Raw genomic sequence first — 18,063 nt, 5'->3', positions numbered from 1 at the left:
CCGGGGAGACGTTCGGATTCCGCGCCTGGCGCCCTGGGTGCCGGGCCGCCCGGAGTCCGCGGGACGCGGGCGTCGCCGGGAAACACTGCCCGCGTCTCCCCGCGCCCTGGAGGGCTCCCGAGACCTCGGGCTGTGAGCGTGCGGGGCCGGCCCGCGGCGCTGCAGTCCTCCCGCCAGGGTCAGGGATGCTGATGCGTGATGAGCCGCCCTAGAAAGTTCAGAGTCGCTGCAGGATGACAGGAAGCTGACACTGTTGTTTTCCTTTACAGAATTGTCACTGAGGTTGCAGTTGGCGTGAAGGTAGGACAACCTTGGGTTCGCGGCCAATGCTGAAAGCTGGGTTGTGGGGTTTGCCGCGGCCGCGGCCGCAGTTTCGGGGCGGGTGCCCGCTGGCTCATGAACACGGTCGTGGCCGGCGCGCCGGGTGTGAAATTCCCCGTGGGCTGTGAGGTTGGACTTTATCTAGCTCGTATCGACCTCAGCAGCAGCCGTAAGTTTTCCTAGAGCCGGTAGTGTAGAGGAAGAGCGTTTTAAAGTGAGCATGGGTGGTGTTGAGGGATTGGACGTGCTTTTTCTCACGCGGCCTCTTGCAGGGGCCGAAGGGCACCCCCATTTCCTCTGGGGTTACTGGTTTAAATAGACACTGAGCGGTTTCCCCTAAGTAACTTGTTAATCTAAGGTATTTGTACTCTTCTTCTGCCTTAAGAAAATGAAAATAGTTTTGCCTGTAATAAGGCACATTAGAAATGAATTGCCCTAACCCTTGAAAACATAGTTGTTGGAGCAGGACGCTTCAGACTGGAGTCAAGACAAGAGCTGGTGTGTCTTCCTGTTGAAGGACCAGAGGTCTGCGGAGAGAACCCGGGATCCTGCTTCACTTGGGTTAGGGAAACTGTTCATCATTCGACCCCTGGTTCTGATGCTGAGGTCTTCCTTGAGTGCTGGCACCTTGCCGCGTCATGATGTGTAATGATTTCGTGTTTACAGGCACAGCTGTCTGCCTGAGAGGCTGTGTGCTGAGTGCAGTGACGCTGATTGTCCAGAATAGTTTTTTAAAATTCTTAAAATTGCATCCATAATGGTGTGATACTCTTTAGAATACTTTGGAAGATGTTATTGTGTTTTCTTTTTTAAACCTAGCTTTATTGAGACATAATTTGACTTAAAATAAACTACCCATATTTAAAATATGCAGTGTTTTGACATATGTGCACACTTGTAAAACCGTCACTACAATCACTGTAATGAAGATCTGTCACCCCCAGAATGTTATCTAGTGCCTGTGTCATCCCTCCCTGCTGCCTTTCTTTCCCCCAGGAAGCCACTGGTCTGCTTTTTCTCACTACAGATTAGTTTGCATTTTTTCAGAATTTCAAATGTGTAATCATATGATACAAACTTTTTTTTTGTCTGGGCTATTCCATTCAGAATAATTATCTTTGAGATTCACTCATGTTGCTATCAACAGTTGATTCTCTTTTATTGCTTAGTAATGTTGCACTGACTCTGCATTCCTGGATGGACAAGTGTGCTGTTGGCAGGTCTTGGCTGACACAGTTGCGGTAAACATTCTTGTACAAGTCTCCTGTGGACATAGGCTTTCATTTTTCTTTGGGGAGGACTTTGACTGAATGGCTGGATCATATGGTAGGCAGGTATTTAACTTTTTTTATCGTTGTGCTGTCTTCGATTGCTGCCAACAGATAAGAGATTTCCAGTCCCTCCTCTCCAGTCCCATTTGCTTGTCTTATCATAGACATTGTAGTGGGTTTGAAGTGATAGCTCCTTGTGGTTTTGATTTGCATTTCTCTAATCTGTGATAGTGAACATTTTTCATGTGCTTTTTTGTCAACTGTTTATTATCTTTGGTGAAGTGTCCTTTTAAATCTTTTGCCCTTTTTTTGATTGGGTTATTTTTATTGCGTTTATCCTGGTTCCACGTCTTTTATCAGATACATGGCTTGCAAATACGTTCTCTCAACAGTGTCTTTGGAAGAGCAGCAGTTATTTTGATGGACTCCAGTTTACTAATTTTTTTCTTTTATGGGTCATGCTTTTGGTGTCATTTCTAAGCCATCTTTGCCTGACCAAAAATTAACAAAAGCTTTTTTTCTCCTTTGTTTTCTAATACATGTTTTATATTTTGGTTTAACATTTAGGTCTCTCTTCCATTTTGAGCAAATACTTTGAATATGGTATAAAGTAAAGGATGGGTTTTTAAACAGTTTTTGGTTTTGGATGTGGGCATTCAGCATTTACATCATTTGTTGAAAAGACTGTCCTCTCCATCAAATTGACTTTGCAGCTTTCTCAAAGGCCAATTATCTTTGTATGTTTGCTTATATTTGGGGACTCTTTTCCAGTGACCCATTTTTCTTTATCTAGATGCCAAAAACATGCTGTCTCAATCACTGTAGCTTTATGTTGAGTCTTGAAACCAAGTCATTCTTGGTTCTCCAACTTTATACCTTTTAGAAGTTGTTTTGACTGTCTGAGTTCTTTGTATTTTCATATGAATCAATTTTTACAAAAACTGCTAGGGTTTTAATGGATTTGACTTGAATCTGTAGAGCAGTTTGAGGGGAAGTTGACATCTTAACAATATTGGGTTTTCCTACCTGTGAACAGTTCCTCTTTTCATTTACTTGGGTCTTCTTTAATTTCCTTAAGCGATGTAACTAGTTTTCAGTATACAGACTTTGCATACTTTTTTTTTGGTCAAATTTATCAAGTGATGAATGAGTATCTTTACCTTGTTCTTGTATTAAGGTGAACACTAAATGCCATTATTCCTTTCTTAACTGTTTAGTACAGTTCACCAGTGAAACTATGTGGGCCTGATGTTTGTTTGCTTTGTGGAAGGTTTTAAACTATGTATTCAATTTATTTAATAGATATAGGGCTATCTAGGCTATTTGTTTCTTTTGGGGTGAGCTTTGATAAGTTGAGTCTTCCATAGAATTAGTCTGTTTCCTCCAAGTTGCTGGTTTTATTTGCATAGTGTTGTTCATGATACTACCTTTTTTATACTTTTGATATCTGTAATGATACCAGTTCTTTTTCCTGATATTGATAATTTGTGTCTTTTTTTCCTTGTCTGTCTGGACAAAAGTTTATTGATTTTGTAAATCTCCAAAAGATCAACTTTGGTTTCATTGAGTTTTCTGTTTTTTTTCTTCTTCCTATCTTATTGATTTCTGCTGTTCTTATTTATTTCTGCTTTGTGCTAAGTTTGTTCTTCATTTTCTGCTTAGTTACATTGAAGCTGATGTTATTGACTTGATAGCTTTTCTAATTATAGGAGTTTAATGCTATATTTCCATCTTAAGTACTGCTTTCATGGCATCTCTTAAATTTTGACATGTATATTTTCATTCAGTTCACGATACTTCCTAATATACTTTTCAAAAATTTATTTGACTCATGTATTGTTGGGAGGTATGCTATTTAATTTCCAAATATTTGGAGTTTTTCATATTTTTTCCATTATGTATTTCTAATTTTAATTCCATTCTGGCTAGAGAACATATTTTGTAAGACTTGAATCTTTGTAATTATGTTGAGACTTGTTACATGATCCAGCTATAGTATATCTTGTTAAATGTTTTGCATGCACTTGATAAGGATGTGTATTCTGTTCATGGTGTGTTCTATGAATGTTAATTAGGTCATGTTTATTGATAGTGTTGTTCTCTGTTCCTACTGGCTTTTGGTCTATTGCTCTGTCAGTTTAAAGAGAGCAATTGTCTATTTCTCTTTGTGCAGTTCTACCAGTTTTTGCTTTATGTATTTTGAAGCTTTGTTATCATAAACATTTAGGTGAATAGGATTAGGATTTCTGTCTCTTCTAGATGCATTGATCCCCTTTATTCTGCAGTTACCATATTGGTCCCTTGCTTTTTCTAATGTTAATATAGCCATCTCAACCTTATTGTTAGTAGAGTTTGGATACTACATGTTTTATCATTCTCTTATATTTAGACTATTTGTACCTTTAGTGTGTTTCTTGAAGGCAGCATACAATTAGGACTTGATTTTTTATCCAGTCTTACAACCTCTTCTTTAGGTTGTTAAGACCATTTACATTTAATGTTTTACTAATATGATTAGTTTTAAAGCTGCCATTTTGCTGTTTGCTTTCTGTTTGTCTCTTGTGTTCTTTGTTCCCCTTTTCTTTTCTGCTTTTTTTTTGGATTATTTTTTATTCCATATTTTGTCTTGATAGCTGATTAGCTATAACTCTGTTATTTTGGTAGCTGCTTTAGGATTTATAGCATACCTCTGTAATCTTATCACAGTCTTCCATCAAAGGGTATTTAGACCACTTTCCATATCTATGTAAATATTACAGTAGTATATTTCATTTCTCCTCTCTTAACTTTTGTGCTGTTGTAATCATACACTTTATTTTTGTATATCTCATATGTCCTACATTTCATTCTTTTTGCTTGAATAGCCACTTATTTTGTAAAAGAATTTAAACAATAAAATAAATACAGTATTTTCTGCCTTACCTGTCATGTAGCTTATCGACGTTCACTGAATATGTGGGTTATTCTCTGCAGACTTCCAGAGTTCTCTGAAACTCTCTTCTCTGGTACTTTGGCAACAGACTCTGGTTGCTTTGGTCTTCTTGCACTCTTGGCTCTTTCACAAGGCAAGGAGTCTTCAAGGCACAGGCTGGTTTTCCCCTGGCTGTACTGTTGCCTGGACAGTCTCCAGGAACATGAACGCACCTCATTTGCTTGAGGGCTTTCAGAGATCATTGTTGATCATTGCCTGATGTCCAGTGTCTGGAAAACCCATTGTTCTATGTGTTTGCTTGATTTTTATAGTTGTTTCAACAGTGCCAAATCTGGTTGGTGTTACTACATCTTGACTGGAAGTAGAAACCCGCTTTTTTCTTATTTTTAAAAATTACATAATATAGTCTCAGCAGTTAGAGGTCTACTTCAGTCTTTGTTAGTGGCAGTAGAAGATACTCTTGTGAATACACCACAGAGTAGCTTCTGCACATTCCACAGTTTAGTTCCTGCATGGATGGACATTTTGGTTTGATTCCAGTTTGTGGTTACAAAGTTTGGAAATATTTAGAATAGAAATAAAATTGTTCTGTCAGATGAAATTTATAATTAAAAAGTTATTGAAAACCACAGTGCCAAAACACTCATTTGTTTTCTGCAACTGTGTATGGGAGTGCCAGTTTTTCCATATCCTTCACGGGTCTAGGTTTTATCAAAATTTCAAATATTAGCTAATTTTAGGCTTTAAAAAAAGTATTTTGTAATTTATATTTTGAAACGGGTGTGTTTTTTTAAAATATGGCTATAATATTTCATTTTGTGTTGAACTGCCTCTTTGTATACAGGACCATTTTTTTTTTTTTTTAAAGCAGAATTTATTAAATGGACAGAAAAGCTCCCACAGTGGGAGGGGACCCGAGGAAGTTGCCCTACAGGACCACTTTAATGGTCATCTTTGTCTTACTAATAACAGATTTTTGTATAAAAAGAAAATGGCATTTTAGGTACATTAAGGTTTTTTTTTTTTTTTACTTTTTTTGACATTCTTTGTATAATTATCAAGTATGATTTTATTTAAAAATCTGTTTGCTACTTAAACTTCTTTTTTTTTTGAGTTGGAGTCTCTGTCACCCAGGCTGGAGTGCAGTGGCACACTCAGCCACCCAGCATCAGCGTTGACCTGTTGGGTTCAGACAGTCCTTTCAGCTCAGCCTTCCAAGTAGCTGGCCCTACAGGTGTGCACTACCACCCCCGGCTAATTAAAAAAAAAATTTTTTTTATTGTAGAGATTAGATCTTGCCAAGTTGCTCAGGCTGTTCTCAAACCTGTGGACTCATGCAGTCCCCTCACCTCGGCCTCCCAAATTGCTGAATTTGCAGGCTTGAACCACTATGCCTGACTGATACTTAACATTTTTAGCCTCAGATTCTTTGTCTTTAAAATTGGGATTTTAATAATTGTGGCAATTAAATGTGATAATGCAGAAAAGTATTTTCCACAAACTGAGTACATAATGTTAACTGACTAAACACAACATATGAAATATCCTAGAGCTTTTATAGCTCTAGGATATGCTGAAATCTCATTTTTCATTCTTTTATGAATTTACTGTATTCAGCTTTTCTTGATTTTAGACTTTTTTTGGTTAGTTCATTGAGACTGTAAGACAAGAAAGGAAATTTGTGGGTTTTTAATATTAAATTTATTGCATTTCTTTAAAATGGCTTTTTATATTCGCTGTAATTAATTTCAGGGGTGTCATTGCTGTACTTTTAACCTTTTTGCCAAAGTGACGTCCTTGCAGAATAATGTACCTGTTGCTTTGGCAGAGGGAAATATATGCAATGACTGCATACAAGATAATACCCAGTGTGGTATTGTCTTTTTACATGCAAGTTTTAATTGTGATGAAATTTGGGCAGTTCTCTTTAGCAAGTCAACTGAATCAGGACAACTAATAAAGGGCTCATATGTTAAAAGAAGTTAGATTTTCCAAGTTGTGTTTTACTAGTATTCTGAAAGCACTAGCTGTAAATTGCTGAACTTAACGGTTAAAATTACAACTTGGCTTGCTGAGGTTATTGGAATGAAATCATGCTAAACATAACATTTTTGGCTATAGTAGAATATAACATTTCTAATAGGTGTGTTATTCAAAACTTTGTGTTTTGACTTTTTAGATTTTAATTTTTTAAAAATTGCTTTTCTTAAATGCTACACAATGCTTGTTAGGATGTTCTTATACGAATTGAATTTATAGACATTTAAATATGTCTACTAAATGGCAGTACTGCAGTAGAAATTGATGGTTCAGAGACACTTGAGACAGAATATATGCTCCTTGAGGGCAGCCACTCTTTGTGTTAGGTTTATTGCCTCTGTTGTTAGTAGTTCCTGTTAAATAGTGCATGCTCAATTAATATTTAATGACTCTAGAAGTGTCACAGGCTTAGATATGCTCATCATCTCATGAGCCATTTATCAACAAAAAGATAAGTAGCAATTTTATTGCACTGCGTTCTTTTTTGCTGGATACCCAAAGAAGACTGTGTTTTAAGACCTCATCTAGTTGGAGAGATAAGGACCTGAAGTTTTAAGTCAGTACCATATGGCTACAGTAAAGAGAGATTAGGTTGGGTTGGCAGGATGAGAATATGTTTTATGAAAGCAGTGGGCTGTGCCCTGTTTCTTATAGGTAGGTTGTAGGGTGTGAGAGAGAGTGGAGTGGTGTCTATGGACTCCAGTTCACAGCCACTGAGCAGTGACTGAGTAGCTTGGCTTATGGCTAAGAGATTTTATATGAATATGGGAGAAACTAGAAGGTGGCAGACAGGTTATAGAAGGCCTCAGTTACAGGTTATGAAATGTGTACCTCAGCCAGGAGGCTTTATACAATATACCTGTAGGTTTCCATACCTAAAAGCTGCTCATTATTCTGCTGTCTTCAGAATGTGGAGATGGGCTCCAAGAAGATTAGCTTTGCTGGAACATGGAGTACTGTGATGTAGAACAGTCTTTATAACTGTTCATTATTTTAGTATTTTGCTTGGTCTACTTGTGCGGCTAAACTGTAGTCTTTTTTTTTTACTTCTAAATTTTTTATTTTAAAAATATGGGGTACAATTCAGGGTTAGTTATACAAATATTCATTTTGCAGGTACCCTTGTTGATGAGGTGTGACCCTCCCCTTCCCCAGGCAGATTCCTGCCACTGACATTCCCACCTCCCCACCCCCTACCCTCCCACAGTTTCCCACTACTGTCAATCCTTTTCTTATAGTATTACGATAGCTGTTGAGTGTCTGCTTATGAGTGAGAACATGTGATACTCAGTTCTTTGTTTCTGTGAAATATCACTCAGAATTACAGACTCTGAGGTCATCCAGGTTGCTGCGAAGTTCATGATTTTGTTGTTCTTTATGGATATGTAATATTCCATTGTGTATATGTACCACTTTTTTTTAATCCAGTCCTCTTTTGATGGGCAGCATGGTTGGTTCCTTGTTCTTGCTACTGTGAACAGTGCTGCAGTAAACATACGTGTGCAACTATTTTTTATAGAGTGATTTGAGTTCTTCCGGGTAGAGAGAGAGTCCTGTTCTGGTGAATTTTAGTCACAACATTATCGTGAACCATTGTGTGTTTATCACTCATTACCACCCGTCATCAATAACTCCTAGCTAAAACAACTTAGTGAGACCTCATCTGTACAATAAATCACAAAAACTAGATGGGCATGGAAGTGCACGCCTGTAGTTCCAGCTACTTGGAAGGCTGAGGTGGAAGGATCACCAGAGCCCAACAGGTCGAGGCTATGGTGGCCGGGAGCGTGCCACTGCACTCCAGTCTGGGCGACAGAGTTGAGGCTCCAACTCAAAACAACAACAACAAAAAAAACTATGATATCCAGCTCTACTTTTCTCCTGTTACTTTGTGGCAAATGTCAGATATCTATATTGTTTTCATCTGTAAATGTTTCAATTAAAAGATAGGGACTCTCTTCTTTTTTTAGACTACATTACTGTTAGGTTACCCCAAAAATTAACAGTTTCTTAATATTATCAAATGTTAAGTTAGTGTTAAAAATGTCTAATTGTCTTATAGAGTCATAGGGTTTCTTGGAGTGAGGATCAGGATCAGATAAGTTCAACGCATCTTATAGGTTGATATTGCCTCCTAAATATCTTTTGATCTATAATTTCTTTCTCCATCCCTGTGGGTTTTTTTTTTTTCTTTTTTTTAAACTTTTTAGTTGGATTTGATTTGTTGAGGAAAACTGGTGTTTGGTTTTACAAAATTACCTGCAGTCTACATCCCCCACTGTGTCCTGGTGTTGGAATCTAGTATATTCTCCATAGTTCCTGTAAATTGGTAGTTGGATTTAGGGACTTGATCAGATTCTTTTTGTTTTTGGTAATATTATTTTTAAATGGCGGTGCATTGTTTTTATTAGAAGACATGGTATCTGATTTTGGGTGTGTGGGTGCTGTTAGTTATTCCCAGTAAAATTTCTTATACTTTTTCTTCACCTTGTTTGGACTAAGCCTAGTCTGTCAAAATCTTGATCAGTATTCTTAAAGAATTTGTACAAATAAATGTACCTTAAAGCTAACTTATGATTCACATAGTAGAAATATTGTACAATATTAAAGTTTAATGTAAATTGGAACTGTAGATAGTGGACAGGAGTATCTTTTCAATGAAGATTTTGCCAAGTTAAGAACATGTGATTTAGAATTAACAGACTAGGGTTTGACCTTTATGACACTGAACATTAAGAACAATTTAGAATTAACAGACTAGGATTTGACCTTTATGACACTGAACAAATCAGCCTTTGAGCTTTGGTTTTATACATTTTTAAATGGCCTTAGTTGTGCTTACCTCCAAAGTTAATTTTGAAGATTAGATAATATGTAATAGACTTAGCACAGTGTGTGATACATAAGTGCTCAAATGATGGTAATAGTTGTTATTGTAGTTCTTTAGTCTGTAAATCTGAATTTGGAAGGAGCACTTTAATGGAAATCAAATACAGTAAATTAATTTCTAAGAGATTCTGGAGTTCTGATTAAACATAGCTGCCAGACAACACTAAAGAGAGAATTAGCAAGTAGTTTGTTTGGAATGCTGGTTGAATTAGAGTAGTAGAAGACAAAATTTAAGAAAGTAGTTTCTGACAATAATATAGAGAGCTTTACATTGAAGGTATTTGCAGTGAGGGCCTTTGAATATTTGACCTGCTTTTTCTTAAGTATCAGTATTTATGTTTTAATAAACATATTTCTTTTCTGTTAAACGTTTGTTGGGGAGTTTGTCCATTTTCCTTTTTTATGTAGTTTTATCTCTTTAAAAACATGATTTATGGTTTTTATATATTGTAGATACGAATTGTCTTATTAGTTATGTATCTTACAGTTAAATCCTTCCTTTCTGGTTTGCTTTTTTTATATTGATGAGCAGAAGTTGTAAATTATAATGGAACACGTATGTTTTTCTTATAAGAAATCTTCCTTTAAGTCAAGATCTTACATATAGACTGTAGACTTTATATTGAAAGTTTACAATTTTTTATTTTCACATTTATTACCTCGGTTTACTTGGAATTTAATTTTTGTATAGTGGGTGGTACCGGTTTAATTATTTCTTTTCTGTATGGAGAACAAGTTGAGTGCCCACTCAGCTGAATGAATAGTTGGTCTTCTCTCCGATGTTCTGCATTCTCCACTCGTCAGGTTTTCATATATTCATGGAACAATTTCTGGGTTGTTACTCTGTTTTGTCTATTCCTGTCGCAGTATCACAGTGTCTTAATTATTGTGGCATCAAAATAAGTCTTGGAGTTTTATGAGTGAGTTTCAAAATATTGTTCTTCAGAATTGTCTTGGCTTTCTTTCTTTTTTTTACTATATGTATTTTTAGCTCATTTGGCTAAGTTCCATGAAGAGTTTTTGGGTTTTGTCTATAATTTCACTAAATTTAGTAGTTAATTGGAAGAGCATTGCATTTGAGTTATTAGTAAAATAGAATGACAGTGTTTGAGCTGAAATGCAAAGAACTGTAACCTTTTTTGGTTGCTGAAAGCAGGATTTATTGAGAGGACAGAAAAGCTCCCATAGTGGGAGGGGAACCCGAAGGGGTTGCCCCAGAACTGTAACTTTTCTTTGGAGAGTTCTCTACTTTCTTCCCATGGTGTTTTCTCTCATTATATGACATACTTAATGCAGAAAACGTACTGCTTTAGGCCAAGAGGTAAATAAATCACCAGTAATCCCACCTACCCCCAAAGTTAATCATCATTGAGTGTACTTTTCTGTTGTTTTCCCTATATTTACAAGGATTTTAAACAGCTTATATGTAAGGGGTGAGGTAATGGGGAAATGCTTGCAAATCGTTCATTTTTCTCCCCTAAATTTATTGGCTTATTCAATACTTTTCTAGAAAGTTATCTGTTTTATTGAGAACTTCAAATTTATCAGAATCATATAGTTTTAAAATTCTTTTTTATTACAAATATTGAACATTTGTACTTTCTTCTATTTCTTGATTTGTCCTGCCATGAAACTTACTGACTTTTTCGAAGAGCCAGCTTTTGTACTTACTTTATTGAATAATTCACTAGTTTCTTTGTGTGTGTATACTTTACACTAGATTTGTTTTACTGTGTTGTGTGTCCTTTTTTTTGGAGGGGGGTCCACTTCAAGTTGATCCTGAAAGCCTTTATTTTTCTTATTTAAAAATACATTCAAGGTTTGGCAATAATTATTTACCTTTAGAGTTCTCTTTCATTTTAAAAACTTCACTGTAAGAATTTCAAAATACACAAAAGTGAAGGAATGGTGTATAATACACTTTCTTTTTTGTTAGAGAATATTAAAGCAAATCTCATTATTTCATATTATCTTCATATTCATCAATAAGTATCTCTGACAAATATAATCTTTCACTTAACAATGACATTTTTTACCATTATAAAACTTAAAATAATTTCTTGATACTTCATCTAATCTCCAACAGTATTCAAAAAACCTTTTTTTCTATTTCTTTTAAAAAATTTTCTTGCCTTATCTCTGTTTGAGACATCTGCACAGTTTGCACTTTTCTGGATTCTGCTGGTTGTACCTCCATGTAACCATTTCATAAGTTCCTCATGCCCTCGATGTTTCCTTGTAGTTAGATGAGGTTTGACCAGATTCAGGTTTAATTTTTAGAAGAATATTTTGCAGATTTATTCTGTAATTCTTACTGGATTACACTAAGAGGAACAATGTCTACTTCACTCTGTGATGTTAGTATTTATCAGTACAGTAAGTCTCCTACATATGAACTTTCAAGTTGCAAATCTTTAAAGATGCAAGCGTGTTCACATGTCCAGTCACTTAAGTTAGCTAGCATGTCTGGTATACATTGTCTTGCGCATGCTTCCGCCACAAGTGTTTGTGCCTTTGTGTGCTGTTCAGGATTGGATAGAGTACAGTAGTACAGTATCTCTATTTCAAGCTCAGGATGTCCCTAAGCAACTGTGAGCACAGTGGTGATGTAGCTGGTACTGTCTAGCCAATTGTGTTAGTTGGGTACCTATGCTCACTTTGTTGGACTTATGAATAAATAATTTGTCTATATTTAGGGGACTTACTGTAGTTGGAGGTGTCAGCTTGATGTAACCATTATAGAGTGCTTCATCATCCTTTCACCTCATCTGTTTTAGGAGCTCACGATTGCATACTTTTATTGGGTGTGGCAAAAATGCTGACTTTTTTTTCTACATGTATTAGAATTCTTTTAAGAATTTTATCCATCAACTATTTGGCTACCCTTATCATAAGAGCAGGACAGATTTTGACTTTTTTTTTTTTTTTTCCAGCTGGATTTATAGAGAGAACAGAAAGACTCCCAGAGTGGGAGGGGACCCAAGGGGTATTTTGACTTTAAGAAAATTTTCCTGATGAGTTGGTATCCTAGCAACCAATATGAGTTTCTTTTTGTTGTATTTTGTGAAAGCAAAGATTTTAGCATTTATTTTCCAGTCTGTTGTAGAAATCATTCTTTTAAAAATTCTTAAGTTGTTTCATCTTTGATGGTTGCTTGAAGTATTTGGTTTTTTTTTATTTTTTATTTTTTGCTTGAGATTTTGTCAGTCATTTCTTTAAAAGTCCTGGTTACTTTAGGTAAGAAATGGGCCTTAGAGATCACAATTATGTGAATGCCAAGATGCTAATTGCTCTTAGGTTGGGTTACCCCTCTTTTAAAGATAGAAATATGTTATGAGCTCATTTCTTATTTCCAGTGCATATTTAAGGTTACACAGTTTTTTATTTTTCTGATTTTTTAATTTCTCTCTCTTACACATGGAGAAATCTTGCTTGCTAACATTGACATGATTTATGTATACACACAAACTAGTTTTTTTTTTAAAAGCAACATCAGTATTATGCTAACAATGTAATTACTGAATACAGTGTAAAATTTCATTGCACTTTTGTCCTGAAAGTATATTCCATAAAGAGTGTATAGCACAATTATAGAATTTAAGTACAGTAATAGAATTATTAAAATAATTCTCTTTGTGGTTCAACTACTAACAGGTTGATAGATTTGTTTCATTTTGGTTTTAATTTTTAGGAATTTTTTTTCACTTTTAAATAAATTCTGAAAGGTCTAAGCTGTGAAGCAAACTGCAGTTTCTCTAATGAGCTACGAAATGAGCTGCTTATCTAACAGAGAAGTCTAGCCTTCTGCTCCCTATTCTACTGTATTTTCTGCCCTTATTGATATGTTTTCATTAGTTTTTGGTTCATCCCTCTTTTATTTGATATAAGCAAATGTGAATTTCTTTTTACCCTCTTCCTCCCATAACTTTAGGTAAAAGGTAGCACAGTGTACACAGTGTTATATACCCTGACTTTTTTAAACTTCATGATAAGTATGTCCTGGAGCTCACTCCATGGCAATATATGGAAAATTTTCTTATTTTTCCTGCTGATGCATAGTTCTTTGTGCACTGATAGACATTTGGGTTTTTCCTAGTCTTTTACTATTACAAATTATGCTACAGTGAATGGCTTTGTGCATGTGTAATCTTGCCAGTATAAAAAATGTGGGTTTATCTTTCTAGAAGTGAAATTGCAGGGTCACTTGTGTAAATAGAAATGTAATTTTACTAGATATTGCCAGGTTCTTTTTGTTAGGATTGTATTTGCTATTACACCAGGAGAGAGTGGGTGCCTGCTGCTCTGCAGCCTGCCTAGTGGTATATTGTCAAAAGTTTGAGGTTTTGCCAGTGTGATAGGTGAGATGGCATCTAAATATAGTATTAATTTACATTTGTCTTACTGTGTGTGATCAAGATTGGACAACTTTTTAGTTGGGTAATTTCCATTTCATGTACTGAGAATTATCTCTTGCTTGGTTTTCTATAGGGTAACTCGTGGTCCCCTCCCTAAATTTTTATAAATATGTATTTGAAGCTTAGATTTTCTTTTTGATCTAGATGTTTTGGAATGATTTCAGATTTTCATTTGTTTAAAGTGAAAAAAATGAACTTTGTTCTCTTTTCTTTTTTTAAAATTTAAATAACCATATATTATGGTATGTATAAATTTGTTATGGAATTTATTGAAGTATTATGTGAACTGCTTTTGTGATTTTCATGGACAGTTAAATAGAATGGATAAACAGCATATAAATGAAATACTTAGCAATAGGGAATTTTAAATGCTATGATACATCAGCATAGTAGAACACTGTACAGATGTTGAAAAAAAATGAAACAGATTTTCCTGTGTTAGTTTTTTAAAATCTCTAAGCTGTTTTATTAAATGAAAAGAGAACAGTTTTAAGCAGTTTGTATGGTGTGATCTTTTTTTGTTTGACTATAAAAACATATATAAATGTAACTTTTGAAAGGGAATTGTATGAAACTCAAAAGTAATTAATTTTGAGATGGGAGAATTTCCACTTTTCACTTAGTAATTTTTTAAATTTGAATTTTCTCAGTTAGTGTTTGAAGTTTTTTAGATTTAAAAAATACCAACAGAGGTTATCTGGGCAAAAAGATCATGGTGCATGTTTTTTCTTTTTCTGAATATGCCTGTATTAAAATAGACAGTAAACAATATTTTTTTAAAAACTTACTCTGTAAGGAGAAGAGGTAACTATAATATGAAACAAAAATTTTTTTGCTCCTTAGGTTTTTCATACCTTGATCATTGAAGATTAGAGAGCAGAGCAACCGCTTCTGGGGGTAGCTTTATTTGTGGGAAATGTCGAGTAGTGTGCCATGTTCCAGTAAATATGAGGTTGTTGTAAAATCTTTATTTTTTTGTTTTATTTTAATTTTTTTGAATTGAAGGCTCACTCTGTCTCCCAGACAGACTTGCTGGGCTCAGGTGATCCTTCCGCCTCAGCCTTCCAAGTAGCTGGAACCACAGGCATGTGCCATCACACCCAGCTCATTTTTTGATTTATTGTAGAGAGGAGGACTTGCCATATTGCTCGGGCTGGTCTTGAACTTCTGGGCTCGGGAAGTCCTCTCCCTTCTACCTCCCAAAGTGCTGTGATGACAGGTGAGTCACTGTGCCCAGTTGTAAAATCTTTAATGGAGCATATTATGATTTTGGTAGGTAGTAACATTTGGTATATATGTAGTGTCTTAAGTTCATGATTTTATCCTCATTCTTTTTGTGTGTGTACATTGCTTGTGAAACAATCAGTGTGATAATCTTTGTCTACTATTTTGATTGTAGTTTGATCAGTTGCTCTTTCTGTTTGATAGTGGAGCCTTTATACTTACTAAATTTGATAAATTAGATATTAAAACACATGTTTGGTTTTATTTGAGTGTCTTATTTGAACTTTCTGATTATTTTTTCTTACTTAGATTTCTTATTGTCATGGTTTATGTCTGTTTTCAGGAATTTTTGTCTTTTCACAGAAGTATCCCATTTTGGATGATAAAATATCTGATGCTCCTATCCTTAGTCATTGTTTTCTTCCTAGAATTTTTGTTATATTCATGAAGATTTACTTGTGAACATATTGTGAAATGTAATAAATGAACACTATGAAATCTGCCCCTCAAAAAACCTGAGTGTTAACCAATATGCACCTTTTATCTCATTCCTTGCCCTGTCACAGGCAGCTGCCATGAATTTTGTCTTTTTTAGAATATATTTAGTTTTGTAATTCTTTTAGTGTATGAAAATGGCATACCCATGTTTTCTGTGATGTGTTTTAATTCAGTAATGATTCTAAAAGCCATATTTTTATGTGAAATTGTATAATACTTATTGCTATGGAGTACCTATTTGTAAATGCCCAATTTATCTCTTTTCCTGGACATTTGGATTGGTAGGCATTGGGATATTTAAAATTTGTGACTTTAAAAACAATACTGTGAACATTTATAGAAGAGTTTTTGCAAGTATATCTCTAAGGGAGTATATTGCTAGCATGTGTACACATATACATAGTATGCACAGTATGTTACATGTCACAAGACAGCTCTAGGTTATTTTCCAGTGAACTGTTACGATTTATGTTCTCAAAAAATGCCTAAGATCCCCACTAGCACTTAGTTAAGTAATTAATTTACTAATTTTTGCCAGTCTGGTGTGTAGTATTTCCTTTCGTCTTGCCCTTTATTGTAAGAGTTTCACAATATACAAAAGTGAGGGAATGGTATATAATTCACTTTCTTTTCTGTTAGAGAATATTAAAGCAAATCTCAGATCATTTCATATCCTCTTCATATGCATCAGTATATGTCTTTGACAGATACAGTCTCTTAAAAGTAACATTTATACCATTATAAAATTTAAAATAATTTCTTGATATTTTTATCTCCAACGGTATTCAGAAATACTTTTTTTTTCTATTCCTTTCTTTAAATTTTTCTTGCCTTTTTTCTCTGTGTGAGAAACTGAGTCATGTGCACCGTTTCCACTTTTCTGGATTCCGCTGATTGTACCTCCGTGTTGCCATTTCGTATGTTCCCAATGTCCTCTATGTTTTCTGTAAACTTGTGATTAGGTGAAGCTTGATCAGATTCTGTTTAATTTTTAGCAAGAGTATTTTGTAGATGTACTCTGTAAATCCTATTGGCTCACACTAAGAGAAAGAATGTCTGTTTCACTCTTTGTGAGCTTAATATTTGTCAGTACAGTAAATCCCCTACATACTTTTTCCACTTTTGTGGCCATTGGTGTTTCTCTTTTGTGAAATTCTGTGATATGCCCATTTGTGGTTTTTGCTTAATAAAAATCCAAGTGCATTGTCAAGCTGATTTTGTAGTTTTCGGCAGTACACTATGGCTACTAGCTCTGTTGGCTGCTGGCATCTCCCCTCATTTGTAGCTTGCCCTGTCGTTTACTCATGCCGTCTTTTGATGAATAGACTTTACTAAGTTTAATGTATGGGACTTGATTTGACCACAGATTTCCTTGCATCCTAGACAAAAGCCTTTTATGTGATCCCATTTTTTATCTATGAATTTTAGTTTTCTCTTGCTCTTCTGGATGACTTCAATGTTGTTGGAAGTCTTGAGAACAATCCCTAATATGGTCTAGTCTTTAGATTTTCAACTATTATTGCAATAGTTTTTTATGCTGGGATTTGGTGGTCACTTGAAAGTAGAATTTTTTATTTTAATCAACTTCTGGTTTTATTGATTCTCTTCAGTGTATCATTGCTTTCTGTATTTCTACTGGTTGCACGAGTTAGTCCTCTTCTATGCTACAAGGGGGAGCACTCCCTCCTCTGTCCATCCCCTTGGAGGTACATCTGTGTTTAAGGAGGCCAGGAGTATGCACATGGCTACCTCCCTTGCCCTTCTTTAAGATTCTGGTTTTCCCCAGAATTGTTACCTCCAGGTCCTTGCCCATGTCTTTTTGTTCCCTAGGCTGAAATATCCAGAGGAGAGTGTTTGGTGAGCTCTTGATCTTGAGCCCTACCAGAGCCAAGAATTCTTGTCAGCCTCAGCCTTCAGTTCCTGGTTGCCTTTCTGACAGTCCCAACAACTCCTCAATCTGGAAGTGAGAGGTGGTAGTTGAGTTCGACTACTGTGATGAACAGAATGTGATCATCATGAGAAGATAAAACACAACATTTAGGTCATTGGAATGAATTCCCAGTGGCCTTTTGTCTGTACTTAATTTTGCACTTATCTGTTTTTAGTCATTTATTTCTTTGATGTATTCGTTGTATCTTCTTTTTTTTTATTTAAAAAAATTTTTTTATTTTAAAGATGTGGGGTATAATTCAGGGTTAGGTATACGAATGTTCATTATGCAGGTACCCTTGTTGATGAAGTGTGCCCCCCACCCCCTTGCAGATTCCCACTACTGCCAATCCCACCCCTCCCTGACCCTGGTAGTTTCCCACTACTGCCAATCCTTTTCTAATAGTATTAGGATAATTGTTCAAGGTCCGCTTATGAATGAGAACATGTGATACTCAGTTCTTTGTTTCTGTGATACACCAATCAGTATTATAGACTATAAGTTCTTCCAGGTTACTGTGAAGTTTATTATTTTTGTCCTTCT

General features: G+C 35.5%; 1 protein-coding gene across 4 annotated transcripts in view; it reads left to right on the top strand.

The window, feature by feature from the left end:
- Positions 1 to 268: 268 nt before the first annotated feature.
- PTBP2 (polypyrimidine tract binding protein 2) overlaps positions 269 to 18,063 on the top strand; it is a 77,332-nt gene continuing 59,537 nt past the window's right edge. For all 4 annotated transcript variants that reach the window (XM_021705905.1, XM_021705904.1, XM_008071998.1 and 1 more), the window contains exon 1: positions 269 to 300. The gene's annotated coding sequence lies outside the window, so the exon portion shown is untranslated. The remainder of the gene's footprint in view (positions 301 to 18,063) is intronic.

This window comes from Carlito syrichta, unplaced genomic scaffold, assembly GCF_000164805.1.
Source record: "Carlito syrichta isolate Samal-C Ts95f unplaced genomic scaffold, Tarsius_syrichta-2.0.1 Scaffold314804, whole genome shotgun sequence".
NCBI lineage: Eukaryota > Metazoa > Chordata > Mammalia > Primates > Tarsiidae > Carlito > Carlito syrichta.
The sequence above is the reverse complement of the archived record's forward strand: the minus strand, read 5'-3'. Positions and strand labels throughout refer to the sequence as shown.